Source organism: Cygnus olor, chromosome 1 (genome assembly GCF_009769625.2).
Source record: "Cygnus olor isolate bCygOlo1 chromosome 1, bCygOlo1.pri.v2, whole genome shotgun sequence".
Classification (NCBI taxonomy): Eukaryota; Metazoa; Chordata; class Aves; order Anseriformes; family Anatidae; genus Cygnus; species Cygnus olor.
In genome coordinates this window covers 7,402,287-7,426,554 of record NC_049169.1, presented here as the reverse complement: position 1 = coordinate 7,426,554, position 24,268 = coordinate 7,402,287, and the positions used below count along the sequence as shown (strand labels likewise).

At 46.0% G+C, this 24,268-nt stretch overlaps 1 protein-coding gene and 1 long non-coding RNA gene across 8 annotated transcripts in view; both read left to right on the top strand.

The window, feature by feature from the left end:
- The window catches only part of FRMD4A (FERM domain containing 4A), a 359,570-nt gene that overhangs the window by 188,139 nt on the left and 147,163 nt on the right, over window positions 1–24,268 (top strand). The gene's annotated exons all lie outside the window — the stretch shown is intronic.
- Window positions 128–22,587, top strand: LOC121065171. The gene is made up of 3 exons (XR_005816928.1): window positions 128–344; window positions 20,914–20,918; window positions 22,144–22,587. It is a non-coding gene; the product is annotated as an uncharacterized LOC121065171 (long non-coding RNA).

The following is a 24,268-nucleotide window of genomic DNA, read 5'->3' as shown; positions in this document are numbered from 1 at the left end:
ACAAGTCTGCAGTTGCTCAGGCCGTGAGCAGTAGTTATAAGAGAGACTGAAAAAAAACAAAAATTCTTCCTTCATTCTTCAAACTGGATTTGACTTTTGGAGATGCTGAGTAAAGCCATTTCTCTTTGTCTTTAAGTGATGCTGTGGTACTCAGGACACCTGAGAACCTTTGGTACCCCGAGGCAAAGTGCCATAGAATCACAGAATCATTAAGGTTGGAAAAGCCCTCCAAGATCATCTGGTCCAACCATCCCCCTACCACCAATGTCACCTACTAAACCATGCCCTAAGCACCACGTTCAACCTTTTCCTGAACATCCCCAGGGACAGTGATGCCATCAGCTGTCTCAGACCACAGTTCTCTCCCCAGCAAGCAAATCCTTCTGCAAGTCCCCTGCAATTCCCAGGGGTGCGTTGGTCTGCTCAGTCTGAACAAACACTTGGCCCCTCCAAAGTTCTCCCTGTTTCCATTGGGCTAGTATTCACTACTTGCTCTATGTCAGTTGTGCTGAATGCTTGCTGTATTTTAATTGTGTTCTGTGAACCACCATTTGGCTTTCCAACAGCGTGATTGTAACCCATCGAAGAAAGGAGATTAGCAAAGAATAAACTTCCAGCTGAAGCTTTCAGTTGTGCAAGATGCCACTGAGCTGCCGGGTGTATTTTTACCCGTGCCCAGAAGATGTCTGGCTGCTCTGACCTACAAAAAACGGCCCTGTGAAAGAACACAGTGCTGGCTGCTGCGGAAACACTGCCCTTTTAGGAGCTGCTGGGGGAGGGCTGCTTTATTGCAGGGTAGGCAGTGAGCTCTGTACTTTAACATCCTGAAGATATTTCACTATTTATTTAATCTTCAAATCCATCAACAAATGTTTTAGCTTCCCGGCTCTGCCTGTGCAGTGTCAAAGAACATTAAGCAGACCGGGACCTACATCTTCAGTAAAAATGTGTTTATGTGACTGTCTGCTCCAAATCCCACCAACTACTCCCACCAAGTCCCAGGCAGGTTGCGGAGCAGCCTCTGGAGGAGCTGCAGGACCAAACCTTGCAGCCGTTTAATTCCTGCACACAGTAGTGCACTGCTTTTTATTCACCAACCACTTTGCAAAGGCATTAAGCAGCATCATGTCTATTTTACTGCCCTAGAAACTGAGGCAGAGACGGCCCAAATGACTCGCTTGGGGCTATAGACACAAGAGCAGAATTGCCTTCAATACCTCATTGCTCCCCACATATCCACTTATAGATAATGGGATTAAGAGGGGAGCTGGGCTGTAGCATCCGGGGGTTGAATGTTAAACCTGAAATGAAGAGTGAGAGACTGCTTTTGCCATGCTGGCAGGAGGACAAAGGGCCAAGGAGTGATGGAGGAGGTTTTGTAGGAACAAATGGAGAAGCCAAGGTCCCTTGGGGTCATCTAGGGGCTCTGGGCACCCCAGTGCCAGGACGGAGGTTACTGCAAGGCAAAATTGGGTTGCAATTCCCAGCTCACTAGCTGGTTTCCAGATATATCAATCACCCATGACTCCCGTCCCCTTAGCACTGAAGGTGCTTTTGCAGTGCTTGAACACACCGTTACTCCTCTTGGACCAGAGATGGCAGGTATCAAAGCCCAGAAGATGGTTTTTGTGGTTTCTGCCTTCCTTGCTCCACTAGCAGAGGAGGACCAGGTTGTCTGCCACCTTCCTCCCCACCCTGATACACTCAGCCACGTCAGCCTCCAACCTTTTTTGGACCTTTCTTGAGCCTGATATTCAGATAATTCACTCTCTATTTACCAGCCCACACCCACAATTTTATTTTCCCTGCAGAGGACACATCAACAGACGTTGAAAGCTTGAGAGAGGCTCACTCAGAGGCCCTGGTTTGGAAAGGAGCATAATGAGGTGTAGGACAATGCCTCCCCATTCGTGGAGAGGTGTAGTAGATCTGAAGGGAGCAGGGAACAAACCTATTTGCTTTGGCATCTTGCTGAAGTCACAGCAGAATGGCAAGCACACTGGAGCCTTTTGGTGAGCAGCCAGCTGTTGGGAGATGTTGTGTTTCAGCCCCAAACCCTTCTGCCCTTTCTCTGGGAGCTGGCTATCAGGAATGGGGTCTTTCTTCTCATCAGGGAACAATCTGGGAAATTCATTCTTGCCTCACTGTCGTTTCTCGTCCTGCTTGCCTTGGAGACATCTTACTGTGTCTATGAATAGTTAGGGGCTCAGGAGTAAAAGCAGCTTTTTGCAAGCCTGCCGTGCCGCTGTAAATGGCTCTGCAAATCAATGCTGGGCAGAAGAGAGGAAGGAAAGGGCTGGAATGTTAAACACATCTTTTCAGATTGGTAAAACTTCCAGGTTTTGATTTATAGCTTCATTGCCAAGTAGATTAATGCGGAATTCAAACACAACCAGCTCTTTGCTTTCCTTTCAGGCCTGACATATTAGCATGTCCCATTAATCTAGTCAGCTCCCAGCACGATGAAGGCTGAGGAAATGGGGGATTAGGTGTGTGAGAGTGTTGGGTGGGCAGCAGAAAAGGCCAGAAAAATCCACAAATAAGTAGCTTAAACCTTATCCAGGTCTCAGCATGTAGCTGAGGCTATCGGGAGCAACTCCCTTCAAGCTAGCAAACCCAAATCCTTCCTCCTCGTTCCAAGCAGAGGGCTTTTCAATGGGTTAGTTGGGTTTTGAGCTCTTTGCTGGGGGATGCTCTGTCCTCGGGGCACCATGGTGCTCCAGGGAATCCTCCAGGAGGATTCAGGCTCCCTAAAGCCACCCCTTGAGGTATCATAACTGGGTCAGGCCCCTCCAAGCTTGCAGTCTCCTTAATTCCCACTTTAGTAGGAGGCAATCGTGATTTTTTTTTCTCTATTACTTTGCTGAGCTAGTCCATGGCCTCTGAGGCTGCCCTTGAGAAATCTCAAACTTTATTGCTACATATTTAAGCATTTATGTGACTTGAACTGCTTCCCTTAAAAGAAACCAACAATGGCAACCGACACTAATCACAAAAAAAATAAAAATAAAAAAAAAAAAAAGAGGAAAAAGCCCTCTGTCCAAAAGCCCCAGAGCTGCAGAAAGGGCTAATGAGCCTCACGTGTTTCCAAAAGCTGCTCAGGAGCTTTTGGCTCACAGAGTTTCTCACCCCATCTTTGTTACAGGCAGAAGCAAAGAGGGTCAGACAGGCAGGGGAGGGGAAAGAAAATGCAAAAGTTAAAAATTCATCTTAGCCAGAGAACATATCCAAACAGGCAGGAAAAAAAGAAATCAGCTTATAGAGGAAGCCTGAGCTGGGCATGCCTGTTAATCACCCCCTGGGCATGCCAAGTCAGCCTGTCAAGGGCTGGTATCCATCCCACACTCCATCGTGCAAGGGAGCAATATGAGCCCAGTCCAGGTGAAGCCTGGGGGATAGCTGGGATGTCCTGCCCAGGGCTGAGGTTTTGAGATAAAAAGTGTTTGTGGAGCTCAAAGGAGCTTTCACCTCTGGGAAGTCAGGGGCAATAGCCCATTTGCCCCTAAATACCTACTCTCAGCAGCTCGTGCTGTCTCATCTTTCCTTCTGCTCTCCGAGGCAGCTGTGGGTCAAGGCAAGAGTCACAGGGATCTCCTGGAGGGCAGGGATGGGACGCCAGGGGTTTACTGGGCAGTGCCTGAGTCTGAGTCATTAAATTGCCTTGGGGTGGCTGTGGGAGGAGAGCGAGTGGTCAAGCCTCGTGACCGATGTCTTTTTCTCAGAAAAAATAGCAGTCTCTTAAATCAGGAGGAGTATTGGGTGTCCTTTTGTTCCAGCATAGATTTTTCCAACCTGTGTCTCTGTCAGAAACATTCAATCTCCAGCACAAGTCTGTTCTTGGAAGAGGAGCCTGGCTGCCCAGGGTTATGAACACGGGCATAGTCTTTCAGGGTGCTAATTCTAGCCCACTAATAAATGGGTTAAGATTGCCAATTCAGCTTCCAGAGGCCACCAGCCAAGCAGCAGACACAAGTGATGTGAATTATTTCCAGCCAGGGATGGGTTTGAATCTGACCCAAAGCTGAGCTCTTTTGAAGTCCATCGCCAATGATATGGGGGTTCCTGCCCCTGTCTTTGCTTTTGGCTTTGAGGGGTGAAAACTCTGCTCTCCACAAGGAATACAAGCCTTCCCAAACAAGGAGGATCCCCACGGAGGATCCCCTGCTTTGAAAAAAAAATGCACCTACCAGCAAGGCAAGGGGAATGTTGCATTTGCAGTATTCCGAGGCGCAACTATTTTCTGCTCAATATTTTGAACCACAAGATGGGAAGCATCTCATGCTGCTTTAGTTATTAAAACTTAGGCATTTCAGAATGCCCCAAGAAACCTCTTTTGGTAAGAGCTTTGCCTTCCCCGGAGACACATTTCTGAACAATTCAGTCCTCTGAAGCAACTGAGACCAGTGGGGAGTTTTCCTGGAGAATTTCTGTTCAATTCAACCCCTTCGCTGTGTTTTTCCCCCAGAGAAAGAAATCCGTCCTGAATTTGGGAGCCAGGGTAACCCCAGGATGGGTCCACTCCCATCAGGTTTCCGCTTGTTTCTTCTCCTGTGCAAACAGTAATCATCACGGGGAAAGCTTGCCTTTTCCTTCTCATTGCAAAATGCCTTTGTTGCTCCAACAAAGGCTCTGTTCAGTGGATGAAATTTCTTTTGGACGTTCTCAGGGAGCAAAGATGGAGCCAATTTGTGCCATTAATGCGATCCTGTACAGCATCCAACTGTTTGGAGAAAACAGCTGCTCTTGGGCATGGCAGTTTGGGGGAAAAAAAAGAAAAATAAAAAAAAAAAGGAACAGAGCAAAGACTTTTAATGCCATTGCAATGGCAGTAGCAGAAGGCACCGAAGTCGGGGTATGTCCTGCCTCCCTTCCCATTCCTCCCTCCTCCCAGGTTGGACTGAGGAGGATATTAACCTTGCCTGCCTTTGACACAAGCAAGAGGCTACAGTGAGTCTTTTACCAACATCCATACATGAATTACTTCTGCAGTTTAAGTATGAAGAGCCATTTTTAGTGTCTGCTCGTTTTGATTAATCTCTAATGTTTTTTATTTAAACCTACTACGCACTGCTTGTGTTCACGTGGGCTCTCCTAGGAGAGTTGTCCTTTTCTTAAATTGGAAGCTTATGGAGCTGAGCTGGAGGGAAATAATCACGGGTTTTCAAACTCTGCCTTTTTTTGTTACTCCTCTTTCAGTTTGGGAGGTATTTTTTTAACAACGTGAGTCCACTGAGGACTCCAGAACAGCTGACAAAGCGTACTTGGGGGCTGCTCCTAACCCCAGTCCCAATGAAGAGCTCCGCAAGGCAGCCAGAGCAAAGTCTCAAATGCAAAAAGTTATCCAAGGTCAAATTACTCCGCATTGTGAACTTCCTTCTGGCACCCCAACGGGGACTCAGTGTCTGTCCGGCACCTGGCAGGAGTTGGATGATGTCTGCAGCATTGCACAACCTGCAAGCACTGCTGCGTGCGACCACTTGGGCCGCGTGGGAGCCTTCAGCCACCGGCACTCAGGGGTGCTGGCAGCTCTTGTAAAGCTCCAGGAGGGCAGGAATGTGGGTTTTACAACCCTTGCAAACCCACTTTGCTCCACTTCCACAGGGCCTGGTGTCAACCCCTGTGTGCTTAAGGGCTGCATGTGTTTGTATAGTCACCTCCATCCTGGTGAAACAACAGCTTGTATGATGGAGCGTGAGCTGCTTGCAGGCTGAGAATTTTATGTTACTGTAAGTGGCTGTACTTGGGCTGAACTCCACTTTTGCTTTCTTTTTTAACATTTTTCTAATAGTTTTTAGGGCCCCACAGGAGCCTAGAGAGTCAGGCAGGTCATCGTGCATGGAGTCACAGCTGGGACAGCAACCCTGAGAGTCAGCAGGAGCATTGGCTGGGCTCGGCTTTGCAAAACCTCAGGCGATCAGTTAAGGATTTTGCAAAACCAGCCTGCAAATGAGGAACGGATTGTGCCAGACAAATTATATTACAGCAGTCATTGGGATGAGGAGGTAGGGAAGAAGGAAGGGGAATACACAGCACGGGGGTTGGATAGTTTCTAATTAAGGGGAGAACAGAGTCACTGTTCATCTTGGAAAAAGAGAAGTTCTGGGAAGTGTGCTGCATTGCATATTCTCAGGCATTCATCATCTGAAATGTCTCTTAATTGCCACTATTATATCACATCACAAACATTCCTGTAATTTCTCAGTCACAGCCTCCTACAAAGGGATCCTTTCATTCAAGCCATTTTCGCAGAAATCTTTTCCCCTCGGACCCCGGTCCTGTAACACGCTTAGAGCAGGAATCTGGAAGTGGGATTTTTTTCCCCCCCTTTTTTTCCCTAAACACCAGATGTTGCTTTGCAGACAATACATTTCAAGCAAGAAGCGTGTCCCATTTTCAACCTCTTTCCTCTTTGTCCCAAGATAATCAGCTCTTAACAGCTCCTCTTCCTCTCATGGTAAAAGCTGCAATGTAAATAGTCAGGAGGTTTGTAGTGTCAGGAGTCAGCTGAGTCCCACTAACTCGGGCCCAGGCTCCCTGACACAGGGCTGCCTTCAGTATTTGGCTCAGCCAACAGACAGCATTTATCACGCAGCCTCCCCTGCTCGCTTCCTAGCTCCTGGCTCCACTTTCAGAAACTTTCACATTTCTGGGGGCTGCATTTTCCCACCATTTAGTAAAGAGTCGGATTTTTTCCTCCCAGAAAATACGCTTACGTGTCAAAGGCCAAGGACCTTAGAAAATATCAGTAGTTGAGCAGCCTAAATATAGCACCGAGCTGAAATCCTGAATTCCTGCGAAGGAGCCAGTGTCAACAGCACTCGTCTGTGGGACTGGGGGTCTTGCTGCTGCCCGGGGTTTTTCTGTGTGTTATCATCACAGCGCCTGGATGTCCGGGCAGGAGTGAGGAGACATTCCTGTAGGTGTCCTGGCTAAAGCCCTTCATATCTAGGGGCTTCATTATTCTCAAGTGTCTGCTCCAGCAAAGGGCACACAGCTTCAGAGCCACCCAAAACTGAAGACACTGCCCTCCAGTTGACTTGCACCTATGTGTAGCGAGGGGATTGTTGTGTGGCTGGGTGTGCAAAGCCCAGGGTTCAAGGGCTGTTGCTGACTTTGACAAGGAGTGATAATGACACAGACAAACCCCATCACGAGCACCAAACCAGGCAGGAGTGCTTAAGCCTTGACCCATCACTCGATAAACTTTGGCTCCAAGAAGTTGTCCACCTCTGTCCCCCGACTGAAGACTGTCATTCCCAGCCACACCACTTCATAACAGCAAAACTGCTCACGTATTTATCTGTGGGTACTTTAACAAGCACAAAATTGTTCAGTTGACTCATTTCATCTTATAGTTGGTATGAAAAATAGACCAGAAGTGGCCCATCTGTCCTGCACTGGTCTGGGATTGCCCAATCCCACTCTGCCTTCAGCCTGTGCCAGCATCTATCATTTACTAATGCAAACGGGTGAGGCCTTATCCATGAGCTGTGGGTGGCGAAGGAGCGATCGCCCTTAGAGCTTCCTCTCCTCCTTGCATCAGACTTGGGAGGGCTGGGAGCAAATGAAACCTGGCCAGGAAAATGCAGCAGGGAATACGGCACACACAGTGCTGAAATGGCTCACTGATGCTCAAGGGTGGACAGAGCTAATTTTTGTAAGAGCTGATAACTACTGGTTTACCTCACCCCTTTTCATTTCACAAATCCGACTCTCAGTGGATCTCATTATCCTGGACGCTGTTCAAGAGCCTCCCCACCCTCTAACAGGGCTCCAGACACCTTGCAGGTCTCCAGGGATTAATTGCTGTTAATATAGCCCAGACATAATATTTCTCAGTGGTACATTTGCTCCTGTGTCTTGAAAGTTTGCTGTGTTTTAGGAATGAGTGCATCGGGATGGCTTCCTAGGATTTTCTCCCAAGGTTTTTTTGAAGGAAAGGTCTTCTCCAAAGCTTTCTGTTCACAGACCCTCTTTCATTCTCAGACACTATTTGCTTTGGTGATGTAAAGAGAGCACCTGGTGCAAGCAGACTCCTGTTTCAGTAGCTGGTATGAGACCTGGACAGGGTGATAGACCCGAAGTATTGACTAGCCTGTGACCCTGAAGAGCTCCACTGCCCTAGAAATACCATGTACCTGCCTTCTTACAGTATCAGCCAACTTGCTTCCCTCCCATCTGCTGCTTCTTCTCTTCTTTTTGAGTATTTTTTGCTCTAGCTCTTCTTGCCCAGAATTGCACCCCTATACCCACCCTCCTGTTCGTAAGCAAATTAAAGTGCATTGCTTTGAAATTTTATTGCAATTTGCATTTGTAAAGATGACATTGCTCCCAGCTCCTCCGAGGCAAAAGCCAAACACCACTTAGGATGCCAAGCACTGCTTCACACGTCCGTGGTGCACCCTAGGAGAGGGTGCAGCTGATGGAGCATTGTATTCCGGCAGCTGCGGAGCACACGACCCTTTGATGAAGAGTCCCTTCTTAGTCATCACTGCCCTAAATTGGATCACCCATACTACACTTTCTTTTTACATCAAAATACCCAGAAGGTCTTCATGCAAATTGAAATGCCCTCAGAAAACAAAAATAATAATAATAATAACCTGAAAGCATTTTGCTGGGTTGTTTGACAGTTTGGGAAATCTGCAGAATCACAAATCATTTGACAGCTTTGTAGCCATGAAAACAAAGGGAATTTTAAATTGGTAGCGTCACAGCAGTGCGAAGTCTGGAGACAGGCTGGGACAAAGCTGGACCTGAGATCAGCACTTTTTCTGATGCTGTTTTGGACTGGACAAGTCTTTTGGGGGGTAGCTGAATGCTGGGAAGTGGTGGATAAGCTACTTCATTTTGGAGGGAGGAGGGAAAATGCAGAAATTAGCAATGCTTTTAAGTTGATGGGTGAGATGTGCCTCGGGTCCATTGTCCTGGCCCAAAATGAGGATATTGTAGGTTCTTCACCCAGCTTTAGTTTGGGGACTGTAGGGTATTGGGATCTTGTATGTTCTTTGCCTCCTGCACATTGGTGTTTCCTGCTCTTGTTGTTCAGATCGGGTTTGGGATGGTCCAAGTTTATAACACAGTAAACTTTTATATCTGCTGCAGTAAGCATAACAGATACCTTAATGTGAGACAGCACAGCTCACATGGGCAATGCAGACTGTGTCATGGGCTCAGGTATTACAGATGAGAGAGATTTCAGCACCGTGGGCTGGTAGAAGTGAAAGTTGCTGTATAGAGTTGAGACCATACATGTGGAAGCAGGATTAACAGCCTTGGAAACTGTTGTATTCCCATGCACAATATACATATATATATATGTATGTATATATCAGGAGCAGGATTTTGTATTGACCTTGGTCTTCAACCTCTTTCACCCTCTTGTCCCTACATTAGGCAAGGATAGAGGATACAAATATTTCTGGTGGTGCTGGCTGGTGGCATGTAACATCTTCTCCTTGAAGCCTTTGAGAGGAGGAGGAAAGCTGTGTTGGCTTGCTTGCTTCCAGGGCTGGGCACTGGGAGAGGCTCTGAACACCCGTGGTGGCAGCAGGGAGAGGTGTGGGACAAGACGTGACACTGCTACTGAGGCAGGGCAGCCCTCAGCAACCAGCCCTGGGCTGCTCAAGCTCACCAGCACAAGGCATCAAAATTGCCCTTTCCAGGTTCTTTTGAGCCCCTTTAATTTAATTTGGGTTGTTTCCAGAAAGTTGAAAAAGCACAAAGAAAATCCAACCAACCTCTCTCTTGCCTTTTGCTGGGTAGTGATAGGACCAATAAAGATCTCTCAAACGGCTAAAGGTTATGTTACAAAGAGATTCACACATCTTTTTTTTCTTTCTTTTTCTTTTTTTTTTTCTTTTTCTTTTTCTTTTTCTTTTTCTTTTTCTTTTTCTTTTTCTTTTTCTTTTTCTTTTTCTTTTTCTTTTTCTTTTTCTTTTTCTTTTTCTTTTTCTTTTTCTTTTTTTCTTTTTCTTTTCCTTTTTCTTTTTACTTTTTTACTGTCCTTCATTTTTTTGGATTTTCCTCTCCTTTCACAAGCCTGAGCATCTGGAGACAAAAGGTGTCACCAAAAAGCTCAGCAAGGCAACATTAAACGTGTGCCGTTTGACAGCACAAACTCAAATCAGACACCAGCGCTGCATGTTAGCTGAGTCAGAAGTGTTTTATTGCCTTCAGCCTTCCTGTGTGGGAAGCACCCGAGAGGACGTGGACAAGAGGCTCCCTCTCTCAAAGCACAGCATTTACCAGCAAAACCTCTAGCACGGAGGATGCACAAACACAGCAGCGAGGAATTAGAGGCAAGCACCAAGCCGCGATGCACAGTACCACCTAGTGACTGAGCACAGCTACGTAGGAACCCCGCTTTCAAAAAGCATCTGCAAAATGCGGGGTCCGTGTCCCCACCCCGTCTTTAACCTTATTTCCCTTCCAGTTTTATCACACTACTGCCTTCTGTGGGCAAAGGCACAGTGCTGTTTGGGCAACCCTGATTTTTTTCCTGCTTTTTTCTGGCTTCCTTCTTGGGAGGAGGACTCAGGTTGGGTGAGATGGGGCTCCCAGTCCAGCAGGCAGCCCCGTTTTTTTGCCCTTTGGAGTTTGCAGGTTGGGCTTAGTTTGAATCCCCCACTGAATTACGCAGGACGAATTTCTCAGTGCATTGTGCAGAGGGGATAGGAAAAAATGCAAGGTCCGGTGAGCAACGCAGCCTTTCAGGGCATCCAAAATGAAAAGAAATAAATGCCAAGGCCTTGTTCCACTCGCAGTAACAATGTGAAAGAGCAGTCTGACGGGCTCAGCTCAAGAGAGGGCTTGTAACCTTTCCCATTAATTTCTTTTCAAAGAATTGCTTATTGAAGGCTAAGCTGTTTTCTATAAGCCTTAGGGGCTGAGTGTGTGTCTTTGTCCTGTTTTATTATTATTACTGCTCCTCTTCCTTAGTCTCTTTTAAGAGAAAGCAGTTACTGTACATTGCTGGCATTTGTCTCTCTCCCCAGCTATCTGAGATGAGCCCAGCACTGAGGTGGGAATTCTGTCACCTTTTGGCAAGGCTGGGATTTCATAAAGCACAGTGAATAAATCCACATCCGTGGGATTTCCCCGTACTGATTTACTCACAATCCAAGCTACTGGGCTTAAAATGGGTTTGATTCCTGCTCCTCATTGGAGTCCCTTTACATATAATCTGGAGTGGGAGCTAAAAGGCTCCGCTTGGTCTGTGTGTGTGGGTGCAGAGGTGGCTGGGTGGCTGGAGACGGATCTGCAGCTCGGGGGAGGCAGCAAACCCTGTGAGCCCTCACGCCACCATCCCTTGAAGGGAAAGCAGCCCCAGTACACAGCTTTAATTGTTTCATGAATTACAGCTGGGATGGAAAGAGCTGGGGCTGTGCTCTGTGCCCCGCATGAACAGACAGGAGGGGACATACACATCAGGTTAGGGTTGGTTTAGGGTTACGGTTGGGGATAGCATTAGTGTTGGCCCTGGGTTGCAGTAGTGTTCCCTTCCTCTCACCCAGGGAAAGCTGTCCCAGGGAAAGGAAACTCAGACCTCTCCTGGACCTTGGCTAGAAGCTGCACCATTGATAAGCAGCCCCTTACTTGCGAGCAAGCATTCAATATTTGTATGCCAGGCAAGCTGAGGTGGTTCTCAGAGAGTTTAGATGGGTGTCACTTCCCTGAGTTCATCAGAGATCCTCTGCTAAACACTGGCTGAGATTGCTAACCCCAATACTGCGTGTCATTCAGTCACTAAAATCTACCAAATCACCAGAGTACAGAGAAATAGCGTATTTGGTGTGGTCTCTAGCATGTTTCTTCCCCAGATTTTGTGCTGAGACAAAATGCACGGCCACCGAGCGCACCGATCCCACCTGGAACACCTCCTCGCTCCCAGCCGAGGGATGAGGGATTTCACACACGTGGCTATCCCATGCTTAAATACAGCTTTTCCAGCAGGATTTCTTCCTTGGTTTTTATCCTCCTTGAACTTATTTCTCCTTGAACTTTTTGCTTTTCTCTTTCCCACAATCCCTGATGCTACATCTGGCCCCCGTGCGTGGCAGCCCCAAAGAGGCTCCAGCAGCTGGGTAAACACAGCTTAGTGAGCAGGGCCCTTCTCTATAAGTCACCAGGAAAGCCAAAGGCTGCAAAGGCCAACAGTTCAGCAGGGACACGATTGTGTCATCACAAGACCTGCTCCTCCCAAGCACCAGGAAAACACAGCCTGAATGCTGCCTAAGCGAGTTGCTCATCAAAGAACGGGTTTTCCACCCCATAGCTCTCCAGAAATGGCTTTTTCTTGTTTTATTTCTTTCTGCCACGCATGGTGGTTGATCATGCTGTGGGAGACAAGTATCCATGGAGATACATTAGGAATTTCATTCCCATCTAGGATGTTTCAGCCACAGCAGGCTGTACCCATCCCATTCCTCTTGCAGGGCTGAAGTAAGTCCAGGGAAAGGACAGTGGGATGGGAAATGGGAAAGGTTAAAAGGCTGAATTCTGTCTGTGGTTGCACTGGGGTAAATGTGAATTATGGCAGTGGGTTTGCAGTGGACTGAGGGAGAACTGGGTTAGGTCAGCTGCTTCCATGGGATGTGGGAACAGGCGCCAGGGTGAGGAGCAGAGCAGAGGAGCCAGCACTCCCCACACTTTCCCTTCCATGTTGCAATGGATGTTGTATTTCACAACATACTTTAGTCCCAAAATTTGTCTAGTGGTTCTGCCCACTGTGGTCTCTTCTGGCTCTTGAGTTTGTGGCTTGGACCCATGCAAGCTCCCTTTGACCTAGGGCACTCACTAATTCCCATCTCCCAGCACGGAGCAAATCCTGCCCAGGAAGGAGGTGAGTGGGGTCCTGAGCCCCCAGCCCCATGAGCACACTCCTGCCAATGACCCAGGGCAGTGACTTCTGACCTGGGGAAAAGCCGGCCCACCCCCAGCTGTTGCCTTGTTACTCTCTGACATGGAAACTTCAAACTTTTAGGCTTCCAAATCACCTGGAAATATGCTGCAGGTTATAATCCAGCAGGGGGTCCTCAGATCTGGAAGCACTTTTTTATTCTGCGCATTACCGTTTTGCAGAGGCTTTGTCTAGACTCAGTTCATACATCGCAGCTTTGCAAAAACTCTCCTAGTATTGCATTAAAAGGAAAGCAACATAGGACAATTGTTGCAATTATCTCCAAAAGCTTGGGGGATGCAATGAATCCTAAAATCTTTCCCAGCAATGCTGATTAAGACCTGGACGTGATAGGTTATCCCACTTTGAGGAAGTTTCTCATGTTTTAACCTTTTGGATTCTGTTCTGGTTCTGAATGAAACCTCCTAGTTGTGCAATTCATCATGGCAGGAAAATTGTGCCTGAAGACAACTAGTGAAGACAACTAGACTAGTGGAACAGTGACCAAATCAAGTCTTCTTCTTAAAGGTTTCTCATTAAAATAAAATAAAATAAAATAAAATAAAATAAAATAAATATAGAAAAGCAGAAATCCTGAAAACAGAAAACATCCTGGGATTTTTTTCCCCAGATCTACAAATCTCATATGTTTTCCTGAAATGCAATGATTAGCATGCAAAGCAACTCATATTAATCTCCATCCATTGCTGCAAGGCAAACTTTTCCCTGCTGTAAATTGCTAATTTCACCAGGATCTGACCTTGAGTGCAGGAGCCAGTATAATATATGCTGATATGGCCAAACTGGCTAGGAGTCTCAAGCGAGCACATACCATGACAAGTCCGGCAGTCAAGAATTCATCAGCATTATGCTAGCAGAGGATCTGACTTGCCGTGGTATTGGCACATGTGAAAATTAATCATATCCTGCAACAACGTTCACAGGATGCTTTTAATTTATTACTAATTCTGCACACTCTTACAGCTGCTGAGCCACTGCCAGAGGGTATCGTAATGATGCAGCTGGCACCCCTGTTGGGATGGCCATCCACATGGCCAACGTGACGCATTGCATCCGTTGTCCCCACTGATACCATTGCGTTTGCCACCTGAGCTGAAAAATTGAGCCCTGTAGCTGTGGTTTCAGGAAGCTCATTTCCCGTGTGGAGAATAAGAATAAATTATGTTTCCTCATAGAAGGATAAGAATAAGAATATACACATTTATGTGAAGATAATATATAATCTGCGTAGGCTGAAGGAGAACGTATAAAATCTAAAATATTTCAAAATATTCAAATCTGCAGAATAAAGTAGCTCTTGGCTCATGCTATGAGTTTCTACCACCCAGCTCCCCCATGCCAGGTGTTCAGAGATGGAGATTTGTGGAAAAGCTGGGCTTATTACAGGCACAGCAAAAGGAGGATAGATTCATGCCATTCAGATCATTCTCCATGGAAGAGTTTGCTTTGAGCAGACCAAGAGAATGTCATTTTCATAGCAGCTGTGATGTGTTTGATGGTTGGACCAGATGATGGTGGTTGGACCAGATGATCTTGGAGGTCTTTTCCAAACTTAACGATTCTATGGTTGTAAGATTTCCAAAGTTGAAGGTGAAATACAAGGTGAAAAGAGGGTACCACTGAGCTCAAGGCTGGATCAGAAGACTTTGCCCCACCAGGATGTATAGTCATGTGATGATCTGGCATTTCATTAATTCCATCAAACTAGGACATTCAGTGGTAGGACTGGTTTAAGTTCACTTTGCCTACAGTCTTGGACGTCAAGATGTGAGCCTTTGCCTGCGTTTTCTATGCTGAGACTGCCTTCTTGCACAACCTCCCCATCTCCTTCCCCCTTGGCCACCAAAGCTGAGGAAAGGTGGTGCACAGCAGAAGACCCATGCATCACCCGGGAACGCTTCTCTCTTAGTCCCCCAGCCTTGAGGGTAACTGAGAGGTGACAGGGAAGGAGAGCCCACTCCCTGACCCAGGCATCTCCCTGGCAGGACCTCAGTGATGACACTGTAGTACTGGGGGAACCAAATGAAGAAGGCCTCACACACAGTCCTATAAACCCTGGAAAGAGAGATGGGATCTCACACCCACTGCAGGGGAGACCAAAGTGATGGAGCTGGAGGAATCCCCCCCTGCTCTACTTCTCTGCTGTCTTCTGGGTGCTCACCAGGAAGGACTTTTCCCCCATCACTGCCCACTTGGCATTACTCTATTCTATTTAATGATGTCTAAGGCAGGCAAGGAGCAGTCCTACAACTTCAAATGACCAAAACACAATCAGTCACAGCTGGGCAACTCCAGCTGTCTCTGGTGCATAAAGGCTGATGAAACTGTGATGTACGTAAAGCACAGCAGCTTCAGGATTGCCTTCAGAATTGCCTTGACACAGCCAGCCATTGGTTTTTGCTCGGATACATGCATCATTAGAGAAAAAAAACACATCAAATTTACCCATTTACATATGCATATAGATGAGAAGGTGGTCCACAGAACAAGAAACAAACTGCCACTCTTCTTGCAGCAAACTGAATCGAGTATGCGTGTAAATCCAAGGAGGGGAAGGTGGGTTCTGAGTTAGGGCATTGCTTCTTGTGCCAAGAATGCAGATCCAAGTAGAAAAAAAAGCCAGTGTTCAAACTCTCATCTTTGTAACTGCCTGGCACACAACCCCAGAAGGATCTGCCTCCAGGTTGGTGCAACCATGAGACTGGATTAGAGCAGAACTGAGACCTTCCAAATGAAAACCTACCAAGTTCAGCCAGAGTCCCGCTTTCACCACCTCTTTCTTTTATAATTATCCGTGGATAATTATAAACCATAATTACATCATTATAATGATAAGCCAATTACAAGAGTGAGGCATCTTTTCAAAATCATGTAATAGGAAGTCAAGTGCACATGTTCCCCAAACTCATGCTCCTGCAAAGCGTTTCTGACAGCCTCTCCTGCACTGACAGTCCCTTGCAGCCGTGGCACCAAGCACAACCGCAGCCTCAGCATGGGTCATTACCTACATGATGGCTGCATTTTGATTTTACTACACTGCCTACCTCAGTCCAGTCGAGTGTAAAGGCACCAGATGTGGATCCCATGTGACGTGGCTGTGGGGCTGGGACTGCTCAAAGCATTTTGCAGGTGCAGGATGATGGAGGGCACAGAGGTCCTGGGCATTTCCAAGGCAGGCAAGCCTGCGCTGTGTGTGCTTTTGCCCAGAGCAGCAGGCATGGAGGCAAGCATGTGGTGGTCAATGCTCTCATTCCCATCACATTCTTGTCTCCTTTAGTGTGCATGCCTCAAGCACTTGGCTTTTTTTTCTTATTTTCACATGAGGTTGGGCAATCTTCATGGGGAGGTGGCACCTTGAAGCTGACTGTGTCCCTAACTTGTGTGCTGAGCAACCAATCGCTCCTCTTGGCTTTCCTGAAGCCTGTCCCAATGCAAAGCAGTCTCAAGCGGTTTTTTGGAGTGATTTGAGGCATAGCTGTCCTAGGAGGTATCATCCCTGCAGGATGCTGTGATGCCCCAAGGATGCTGCAAGGAGCAGTGCTAGAGAAACACCCGTGCTTGCACAAATGTCTGTCTGCAGAGCACTGCACGGTGGGGGCCGGATTTGTGATATTTGCATCTCTTTAGGCTCCTCTGGCTGCAGATGAAGAAGGGGTTTGGGGCAGTCTGGCTCCCCAAGCTGCTCTCTAATTAACCCCAAATGCCACTTTTCACTCTGAGGCAACCGGCAGCCGCTGCAGATTGCACCAGGAGTGAGCCACAACCTTCAGAAAACCATGAGATATGGAAAAAAAAAAAGGAGCTGTGTTTGGCCATCCTTTGTCAAAATGCTAAGCAGCGGCAATGCCAAAGTTGGTAAATATTCTGTCAAAGGCCTGGGAGGCCACAAAGAGCATGTTTTAACAGTCGCCAGTATGAAATTTGCATCTGGCAAAGGTCCTGCTCTGCATGGGGAGCCACGTGAGCTCTTGGGGTTACCATTGTGCCTTGAATGCATTTTTCACCCGACCTCCTGGTTTCTAGGGATGCCATTACCAACGGAGGGCCTGGTTTTATTATTAAGTAGCAAATCAATCCAGCTCCGCCGAGCACAGTCCAGTTATTGCTTGTAGTTACTGTAGGCTGAAGAAGTCATAAATAAATGAGCATGCTGGAGGTATTTAACATTTTGGTACCGCCATGAGCACCCAGCTCCTTTTGCATTGATCCTGCTGCAGACTGCACAGTTTTGGAATTTGGGGAATTTTTGGTGGTCAGGAGGCAGGTGGTGGTGCTCTGTGCAGCCCCAGCCTGTTGCAGGGTAATCAGTGGTAAAGGCAGGCTGCTTTTTTCTTTTGTTTCCCAAGTGAGCTGGGGGCTGAGATAGGGCAGGGGCCTCTTCCTCCTCCTCTCTGCAGGAGCTGAGCTAAGCCCAGCTCATGTGTCAGCCGAGCAAGGAGCCCGGCAAAACCCCGCCGTCTGCCCAGGGGACAGCCCTGAGCACTCTCCCTCCCTTACCACCATTCCCAAAGCACCCCAGCTGTTTGTTTTTGCTTTTCAAACATTTTAGGATTCAGGTTGTTCAGTGGAAATAAAGCGTCGCGTAACACACAGGCACCTAGTTACTCATTACCTCGTTAGCACGATGATGTATGAGCAGCCACGCCATTAAAATGATGCTCGACCGCAATACAGGCACCGCTAAATGGACTCGTTTAAAAAACTATTCCCTTACATCTGGCTTTCTTTTTTTTTTTTTTTTTTTTACCACCTTCTTTTTTCTCTTCCTTCCCTCCAGCTTTTCTCCTTCTGCTCATCGGGCTCAGTTTGAATGCCCACCTTCAGGTGCCAGGGTTTGGGAGATGTGGCCGAAGCAGCGTGCCCACACCGTGCTAACAGCAGCAGGCTGCTGGCTTTGGCACCCGAGCTCATTAGCGTTCAGCCGTAGGGTCAAATGAATCGCTCTTCCTAAGCGTTTTTTTATTATGATTATTATTCGCTGTTTCTGCCAGGGAGTGTATAAAAATGACATTTACAACCCTTCACCATAATTTATGTCATTTTGTCCCTGGTCATTTGGTAATGTAGAAATCAGTTGTCTTCACTAGTTTAGCAAAAAAAAAAAAAAAAAAAAAAAGTCAATTTTATGTCAAAGTGGGTGGCAGATTCTCATTTTTCTTTGTCATAAGCAGCAAGCCATCTTCAGCCCCCCACTGGTTTAAGGATCTTTTTTTTAGGGGGAGAAAAAAAATGAGAGGGAAATAGGGTATTTCCTATGGATTGCCTTGTTTATTTGCTTGGGCTTTCTTGTTGCTTCGCAAGGGGAAATCAGCAGGAAAAGGAACTTCTAGTGAAAACCATGAAAAGGAATGACTTCCAGATTTCCCTCCAGATATTTTGCACAGCCCTACATAAAATACTTGGAAACCTGTTATTGAAATCAGCTCCTCTAAAGGGTTGTGCTTTCCTGCCCTGAGATGAGTGGAATGGCCTTGACATTCGCCATCCTCCTTGCGGGGAAACTCAGCAGCCTTGTAGCCTTCTCCTCATCCTCGTGGTGCCATGGAAAGCCACCAGGACAGAGACCAGCTAAGTCCTGATGCGCAGAGCTTCTCCACTGTGGCTGAAGAGCAAAGCAGTGGCTGCTGCATGCTTCCCCAATTTTTCTCCATCTACAAAGCATGAACGTACAGAGCATGCTTTGCAAATATCCAATATATGGCCCTTAAATTAGAAAATTAAATATGAAATATCTTCATTTTTCTAGGTAGGATCTAACCACGAGGCCTAAATTCAGAGGCCATAGGATTTCTTGACTCCGCTGCCTAAGTGGGAGGAGAAAGCAGCAAGTTTCCATCAGGTGTTATCAACGCAATATTTGCACTTTAATGAAACCACAAAGATCTGTGTCGGCTCAAAATCTGAATTTGCATGCTCTTCCTACAGGATTTATTGATTTTGGCCACATGCATTTGAAAGGACCCAGCCCAGCACTGGTGGCTGTGTGTGACAGGGATAGTGATGCTGTATGGCTCTGGGTGTGAGTGTGCAGGGACACAAACTACGTCACCACCACTGGAAAAACACCTCTGTTCACCACCAATGATCACACTCAAGGTCTCGAGAGAGGCTACAATTATCCCCTGCCTAGAGCCTAGAGCAAATCAGCATTTTCCCAGTAATTGCAGTGTAGTAACTATTGTAGATGTTGACTTTTTAATAGCAAACACTGCTCATGTATTAGATTTACAGTCAGGTTAGTTAGCTTTAGTGACTTGGGAATCAATTACTGTGCCGTACAACATGACCAAAGATTATAGGGTAGCCTATGTAATAATTTATACTGCCATCTAGGAGTGAAACTGTAACTTCATCGTCTCACATGGAAAGACGCTCTGTTTGTACAGCAATAATTCCAGTAATGATAATAATAGCCGTGAAGAGGAAGGAGGAGGAAAACGGTGATTACAATTTAGGGGAAGACCTGTGTACAGATAGGGCACTGGGAGGCACAGGCAGCTTTTTCTCTTTAAATTAGTTGTCAGAGTGACAATACCGGCAGCATTTTATTAATGGATAAGTTTTCCAAATTTAATCCTCTTGGGTTGACAAGCTAGGCTGGGCTGTCCCCATCCTTTGGTCTCTGGTCTGGGCCCACAGCAGTGGTGGCAGCCCCTGGCTCCTTGGTCCTGCTTTGCCCAAGGCTTGTCTTGGGTTTCTGGCCAAAATTTGGGCTACATTTTGTATTAAATGTGAGTCATTCCTTGGGATGTCATGTCTCTGTGCTTACGCCCATCTGAGTGGCTGGCGCCTCAGTATGAGTAGCAGCCCCCAGCACGTTCATCATGTCCTTGGGCTGGTCCCATTAATTTACCAGCATTACAATTATATTGCTTGATGGTGTGGTGTGAGATGCAGAGCATGGAGGGTGCTGTGCAAGTATAATCTCAGTGCTGGAAAATTGTCTTTTATGCTGTGCTCGGTACATCGCCAGTCTTGTCCCCATGCTGAGCCGTCATCAGCAACACAAAACTCATTGACTGCTCACCCTTTTGATTGATGTCAATACTGTCAATTTCTAGGATCAGTTTTACAGGCAGCATTTTTCCTGTTTTCTGCCCACCTCCTGGCCTCCCAGCACTTGTTTCCGCACTTGACTCCTTTCTCCTATTTGGGACAGAAAAAACTTCTGCCTGTTCCTGCAGGAATTCCACAAAGCAAACAACTTTGTGTCCTTTGAAACAAGACCACCCAGGTCAGCTTTTCATTCTGTGTTTCCAGGCAAATTATGGAGAAAGAGCTTTAATTAAAAACTTTTTTTTTCCTCTTACACAGGAGTTGCTATCTTTTAACTATTGGCCTTGTCCATTTTCCTTTCATTTAGTTCCCATTTATTTCAGTCTTTGCCTCACGTGAAGCTGGCAGCTGAACTTTTTGAACCCACCAAGAACAATAGTCTTTCATGAACCAAGAATAAGTGAACCTATATGAAAAGTGATTGCTGGTATTATAAAATGGACTGCGAGAGGGTCTCCTATATGCAAGTGTGCGTCACCAGACAGTAAAAAAAAATGTAAGCCAATGTGTCAAATTAATTCTTTCATTCTAACCAGTAAAGCAAGCTCTGTTTTTAAGAGTGCTAATGCTCAAAAAGTATAAAGCCCTAAAATAACATAATTAACTGAAAAGCATAGAGTTGGTCTCTCTTCTCCTTCACCTACTGGAAGCAGTCCAGAAGAGCAGGTTTTCGGGAGAATGTTATCTATCACGAGATTTGGCACCCCTGTGTAAGGTCACTGCCACGGCAGAAAGGCAGCAGCCTCTGGAAGCAAGGTGAGGGGAAGACGTGACTGCGGGCGGGCTGGGAAAAGGGGAAATGAGCATTTCTCTAATCCAGGAGCCTGAGCTGCAGTGGAGAAATTGCATTGCTGCCCCTCTAAGATGGTACAAAGCCACTGGGGGAGTGTGAGCCTGCTCTGCCCATGTGCCTGGTAGATGTGGGTGCATCCAAGCCCTGGTCCTTGGCGAGCAGAAAGTCCTGCCCCTTTGCTGCCAGGACATCAGCGAGGATGTGCTCAGACACCAGTGAGTCTGTGCTCTCCATCCAAGGTGGTGGCTCCCAAGCAATTAGCAGACAAGGCATGGGGGAGCCTTTTATCAATATTTTCCTTAGCTACATCCTGAATGTGCTTAGGGTCATGCACAGATGCAGTCAACTCCTCACAGGTGTTTGTACCCATTATGGTTTTGTTATATGCTGCAGTTAAGCAGTGATATTGCAAACATCAGGGGCAGTGGTGCATTCGAGTTTTATTTCCTCTCTTTCTCCCATGCAGTCTCCCATGAGAACTGCCACAGAAAGACTTGTTGTACCCAAAAATATGTATCTAGCCAACCATAAGCCTGCTGAATCATTTTAATAACAACCCTCTCAACACACTTAATCTGAAAATGTTTTAAATGTACTCAAAATCTTATAAACAAAGATTGCAGTCAGCATCATAGCATTCCTGCAAAGCCAAAAGCCAAACATTATTTTGTTTGTTGTGTAGCTTAATTGCTGTGTATTCTATCTGACCAGTGACATACGCTGCTATAGCTAATCTGAAAATAATTTCCTCCTTTTTTTGAAATATAGCAAGCCCAAGGAGCAAGAAATATCAGCTTAGCAAGTGTTGACTTATGTGTTATGCTAAAGTCTATATTCACTTCTCAAGGTTTAATGAGCTATAATTCACAGCACTCCCAAGAGACGGGGAAGTGTGTTATGATCAAATGCGGGTTATAGACGAGGATAGGATAGCGAGAGACAAAATGTCACTGAGAAATGGGTGGGAGAGAACAGACCTCATCACAAACCCATCCTTCCCCATCCAAAAAACACACACACCTAGTTTGCTGTAGCCCAGAGACTGCAATGATGTTGTGGAGTTGCAGAAACTACATTTATAATGGTCACCAAACTGTGTTTTTGATGGTAATTGAGCAGCTGATAGGGTTGATCAGTCTTCAGAGACCAAATGTCTTCTGCTTTCTGCTTCTGGGAGAGAAAGCTGGTGAGGGGAAAAGGTGCTTTGGTGCACATCCAGCATCCTGCCTGCAAATCCTAGCTCTCAGGTAGTGTTGGCCGGGTCAGATCTATACCCAACGTGGGTATTAGATGTTTAACACTAACTTTTTAGGAATCAGCATACTGTCTGGAGACAGGCACCTCCATTTCTTCCTGTAAAAGAGAGTAGGAGAGCAACCCATTCCAATACCTGACCACTCTTTCTGAGAAGAAATGTCTCCTAATTTCCAACCTGAAGCTTCACAGAGATTTTTTTTTGGAGCAAACTGGGCAGACCACAGGGTGCTCAGAAACCAGGCCACTGCTTATGGAGGGGAAATGAGCAACCTTTATGGAGGGAATTAATCAAGTGCTTCAATCGCCTTAGCTGAGGGTTAATAGTCTTGTGGTGACCGCCCTGAACAGCGTATCAGGAGAGCTGGGTTTTATTCCTGGTATGCTTCAGTAATGAAAAGGAAATTGTGGTCAGATGAGGCATAGAAGCCCATACTCCCAGCGACGTCAGATATGCAGCAATTAGACACAAGTTAAACAATAAATCAAGTAACACTGAGCTTTTGGCTCTAGCAGAGCACAATTATGACTATTTCTTTGTTTATTTAGAAGATGCTCAGCCCATTTTAAATGTTTTCATATTAAATATACTTTGAGCGCTTCCTATTAAAGCAATTGACTGGGCCTACATGGCAACATTATTGGTCAGATAAATATTTTCTGGCAAATGAGATCCGTTCATTGCTCTTTTATGACATGAGGGCTTACTTGCTTGGAGATTTATTTTCTGTTTGCTTCCTCTCTTTGCAAGGATTGCCTCATAAAGATTTTTAAAAATAAAAAATAAAGAAGCCAAAGCAAACCAAAGTGTGAAATAGAAATTACCATTTAAACTGTAAGAAATGGAGCAGCCTTTGTTAATCCCTAATTCATTAGCTGGGGGAAAAAGAAGGGTCTTGATTTTGCACAAAGGCTTCAGTATCACAAGGTATCTGATTTATTTCCAGATTTCTCTCTGATTTGGTATGGGACCTTACCCAGGTAAATTGATCTCTCTATGCCTCCGTGTTCCCATCTGTTCAACCTAGGTAATGATCTTGCCTCAGAGACAGCGAAAACTTTCAATACGGAGAAAAGGTTACCTTAAAAATCACAACTGCATCTGAAATTAGGCTACCCCCTGCTAACACCTACATCGGCTTTGGCTACAGCAGCTATTTCCTGCGATAGTCAGGAGGCCTCTCTGGTGCTGTTTTGAGGGCAAGCGATGGATGAGAGAAAAACATTTTTAAGAAACAAAACAGTATGCCTGAAAAGTAATAGAAATTGGCAAGCAAGCTTGCAGCACATTTTTTGTTTCAATTGCTAAGATTGTCATTTGGCTGTGTCACTTTAATATTGATGCTTTTTTTTGAGTATGGTGGCTGGAAAAATAATTTCACATAAGAAAGTAGAGTAGCTGAGGTTCTTTTCATTTAAAGACATTTGAAGTACTCATGAGCCTTTTTTGATGCTGTCTAAAAAGCATTGTCTAACTGGCTTTTGATTTTTTTTTCATTTATTTATTTAGCAAAACCTGTCAATAATTAATTCAATGCCATTTTGGAATGTCCTCAGGATTTCTGCAAAATGTGGTACTTTTTGAAATACAGAGCTTTTCCAACATGTGTAAGTTTTGTGATCCTCAGTGGAAGGCAGTGTAAAACTACAAAAATATTCTTCTTATCTGATATCATGCTAAATACAAAGGGCACAATAGCCAAATAAAATAAGAATTAGCTTGTTTTCCTCTTCTGTACAAGAAACTGCTTTGTTATGCAGCCCCATCCAAGAGCTACATGGAGACTTTGCTTTCAGAAGGCGTGTTTCTGGGCTCAGAGCACTCCGCTGACTCATTTTATGTCCTTCACAATTACCTCTGCTGCCTTTTGTCATCCGAGAAGGCTCCTGGGAGGCTTTCACCAGCACTGGTTAGCTGTGACATCTGAGGAAAGGGTGGGGAGAAGAACTCATCTTTCTTCACCCTTATTCTCAGGTTCTTGCCATTTTCACCTTTGCCATTTACTCAGTGGTTCCCTCGCAGACATGGAGGTGACCCACTAGCCTTTGTAGGAATGAGATTTCCTCTTATTGGTGGCATTTTATTTCTTTCCGTACCACATCACTGGTCTAAGAACATCCCTCCGGGCCTCTACTGTCAACAATGTGACTGGTTTCTGGTTTTCCTCCTTGCCTTCATATCCATCTCCGACACCCCTGCTCTTCTCCTCCCCCGGGGCAAGGCCTCCCCATCTCCTACCAGC